Here is a 3,890-nt window from a genome sequence, read left to right on the forward strand (position 1 = left end):
GGGAGAAGCAGAGCAGAGGGCAAACAATAACTAGCAATACATCTCCATCATGCTCCAGAATGTATGTCTAATGAGGGTAACTCGATTTGAGTCTCCTATAAGGCAGACTGATCATCAAAATTCTTAACTGGGGTTTCAATCCAACGACAAAATTGAAAAGTTTAACAGGAAAGATTTGAAAAGTGGGAGCCAAGCAGGTATTATGCTTGCATTTCAAATATCTGTGTCAGACTTTTCAAGTACATGAAAATTCCCATGGCTTTGGGAATGTACTTTGACTAGATACAAAAGGACCCCAGTTGTACAATGCCCATTACGTTGCCTACAGAAACTGTAGTTACAGATTCCACGATAAGGAGGTCAGTGCCAGCCTGGTTCCAGAAGGACGTACTTGACTTCTTCATTATAACGGGTTTGAAGGGCGGAAACACAGAGCTTGCCTCAAGTGCCCCATTTGTCTGGGTTTCTGCAGTTTGTTTTAGTATCAATAGTCTTCTGGCAACATTTGATGACAGGTAGATTCCAATGAACAGTTATATATCTTCTCTTGACAGTTGCTGCAGATGTTCTCCAACTCTTTTGTTATTTCTTCCATTGGGTGAGTAATATGAGGAAGGGACCCGGTTCCTGGGCAAGTCATCTTCATTCATATAGTCATTCTCTTTCTCATCAATATGTACTTATCTTCCTGCTCCTCCTTCTCCTCTTCTTCTGTGGGGAGAGCACTAAAGGACCCAAGGACCTGTGACCTTGACCTGGTAAGAGGATGAGCTCTCAGGTCAGGCTTTCTCCTACAAGCAGTGCCTCAGAACATCCACCTTCAGTGTGTCCTGGATTGTGAGCTGGGGCTTGGTAACACCTGAATGTCTTCCAGGGAATTAGCCAGGGAAGCTTTTTAATTCTCATAGGTGTTTTGCAAGCTTTGCTTTGTTTTTCTTTATATTTAAAGCCCCCTTCTCCAAAAAAATCATGCCATTTTCATCATCTCAATCGGATCTGGCATCAGTCACAGAATTCCCTGAGGACTGGGCAGGGGCCGTTTTTTTGTTGGCTTCCCCCCTGGTATTTTGCATTGAAATGACATGGCCATCTGCAGAGTTCTGGAATGTCAATAATGACTGCGGGTCCTGCAGCCTCCACTGGCCAACTGCAGTCTCATTCCATCTTGTATCTCACTCTCTCAGAAACTGCAAAACGATTCATTGTCAGAGTCGGCACAAAAAATACTGGGCAATTCTTTATAGACCTCTGGCTTTGGTTTGGGTTTATGTAAAAATCGACAATGGTATGATACATCTTGCACCTCACTTTCTGAAAAGCCGCAGAAAGATTCATCATCAGAGTGCTCATAAAAACATTTGCCAGTTCTTCACTGATATCTGACCTGAATTTAGGTTTCATGTTTGCAAAATTATCAGAAGTGAAGCTGTCACAACTGTCATCAGAGGATGATGAGGGTACTGTGGAAATCAACTTCATATATTTGAATTTCTTGAAGTTCTTCTTTACTCTGAGACCCTTTTGCTGTTGCCTGATTGCCTTGGAAAGTGCTAAAATTCTCTGAGATAAAGTGGCACTTCTTTAGCTCTCAGTACACCTCTTTATGTTGCGGCATGGTCATAGTGAATGGCATGAAAGTGGTTCATATTGCCCCAGCGTGTGCATGAGGAGATGCAAGAATTCCAGGTTTGAGAGAGGAAAGGTGGGGACTGTGGGATAATGGAGAGCAACAGAGAGTGACGTGGGTAAATACTTGGCAGTAAACAGGGACCTTCCCAAAGGGTACTCAGCCTTCCCCTTATTCTAGGGGCTTTGGGTCCGTAAACTGTCTCAAGTCTGGGAATTAATTAAGGGGCTGTGACTCTGGTTTTGTAATTCAAGTTAGACTTCTATTCAGTTGATCTAGAACTCTTCTGCTTATACAACTCAAATATGAATTTGGTAGACTGACTATCTATTTACTTCTAGGTATCCCTGATCTACTAGCCAATGCTGCAGGTCAGTGCGAGTCAGAGAATTTTGGCTGCTGCTTTGACTCTGCTGTTCATTATGATAGCCATGCCTACTTTGCTTTTGGTGATTAAATTTTGACACTTGACTTCTGCAACCTCTGGATCTGATCATCCCCAGTGTGTTGAAGGATTCCAGCTCAGTGACAGCAGTTCTCAGAGTAGTATCAGACCTACAGAGAAGAGCAACTATAGAGCTCTTCAGTGATGATGGATCCAGTCTCACAAATTTATTCCCCAAAGTTCTGGTAAAAAAAGTGTGTCCTTTCAATATTCCTGGCACGCGTGAGCAGGTCTTGCATGACTAATCCACTCAAACATTCCAATCTCTCTAAGACTTCGGATCCTCTCCTCTATATTATACCAAAGCAGTCTGGCAGTTTGATTTCAGGTAATGTCGGCCACCTTTACATACAGGTTCCATCCAACCACCCAAGCCAAGTGTTAATGCCCTCTCTAACCCCTCAAGTTACAACACTGAATGCAGAATCTTTGCTTAGTGGGGCCCATATCAATAAATTTAGCCTGATCCAGCTTTATATTCCTTCACCGTTATCCTATGTCCTTTATATTCCCACACATATTCCCGATTTTTCTATATAAATCATAAAACTTAAGCAATTCTTTTGAAGCATACATACTTCCTCATGCGTCACACTTTGTACCTCACCTTTTGGAGCCTGTGGGACTTTAGTCTAGTTACAGGTCTTGAAGAAAAGAGAGGTTGTGGGTTGGGTCATGAAAGAAACAGAAGTGTCTTTCAATACAGTTACCTCAGGGCATTCCATTGTAGTTTCATCTGGTGAAGTAGGATTGGTTGCTCCAGACAGAGGTGTGAGGGTTGTCACCCCAGAGGGGTGGTTACAAGTTTAGCAGGCACTAAAGGGTTAATCTCTTTCCATGGAGGTTGGACAGCAGGTTCCTCAGGGTGAACCAGAGGCTGGGAAACTGCTTTCTCAAAGCAGGCTGGAGGTTGGGGAGCTCTTTCCTCAGGGCAGGTTGGGGGTCAGGTAGCTGTTTTCCAGGACAGAACAATAGAAGATTATCTAGCAAAGACACAGGAGAATCCAGGGTTTCCATCTCCCTACTGCTATCATTATCAACCCATATGTCCCATCCCATGTTTCAGGATCTCATTGGTTTCCCATCAAAGCCCTTACTTTAACAGCATACATGCTGCAAGTTTAAGAATTTAGCTTATGTTGTAAATCTGGTACTTGCACAGTGAGAGTCTGGGTTGTTTTCAGAGATCTCAAGTCTGCAACCACAGGAAATAAGATTTTCTTTCAGGTCACACATAGAAATTTGTATGTCTTTCCTATGGTGTTTAAGTAGCAAATTTGAAGCCTTCAGCTCATCCCTTTCTCTCATAACTGTATCCAACATATCTAAGAACAACCAACCAACATCATTACACCTCTCAACTCCACAAAACTCTATTAAGGTGTCAAAACATTGTCACCCAGAGCCTTGCCTTGGGGGCCCACGCTGGGACCAGACCTGAGAGAAATAAAAAAGAAAAAGTCATTTGGGAGAGTGGCTTCCACTCAGAAAAATTCAATTGGGAGCTTGCAATTGTCCAGAAAGCATTTATTTTTTAAATAATAAGGGTGTCAGGACACTTCACACTCAATATGGTTGAGCTTTGTTTTATGGGGGTTGCATGTATTGGCATGCATCACATTAGAAAACACATCTGAGAAAATGTGAAGATTCTTATTTAATTAATTAAAATTGACAGTAACCAACCCATTCTATGTTAACATAAATAGCATGTTCTTTTAAAGTGGAAAATGACTGTTTTCCAAAGCAAACAAAACTGCCCTGAAGGACATTGTGCCCTGCACCTCCAGGTGTGCGAGGGGCAGCCGGCTCTTGCCC

The 3,890-nt window shown here is 42.6% G+C and overlaps 1 pseudogene; it reads right to left on the reverse strand.

The window, feature by feature from the left end:
• Nucleotides 1-200: 200 nt before the first annotated feature.
• LOC143675726 (cell division cycle-associated protein 7-like) lies at nt 201-3,184 on the reverse strand (annotated as a pseudogene).
• Nucleotides 3,185-3,890: the final 706 nt, after the last annotated feature.

This window comes from Tamandua tetradactyla, chromosome 3, assembly GCF_023851605.1.
Source record: "Tamandua tetradactyla isolate mTamTet1 chromosome 3, mTamTet1.pri, whole genome shotgun sequence".
NCBI classification, from domain to species: Eukaryota; Metazoa; Chordata; class Mammalia; order Pilosa; family Myrmecophagidae; genus Tamandua; species Tamandua tetradactyla.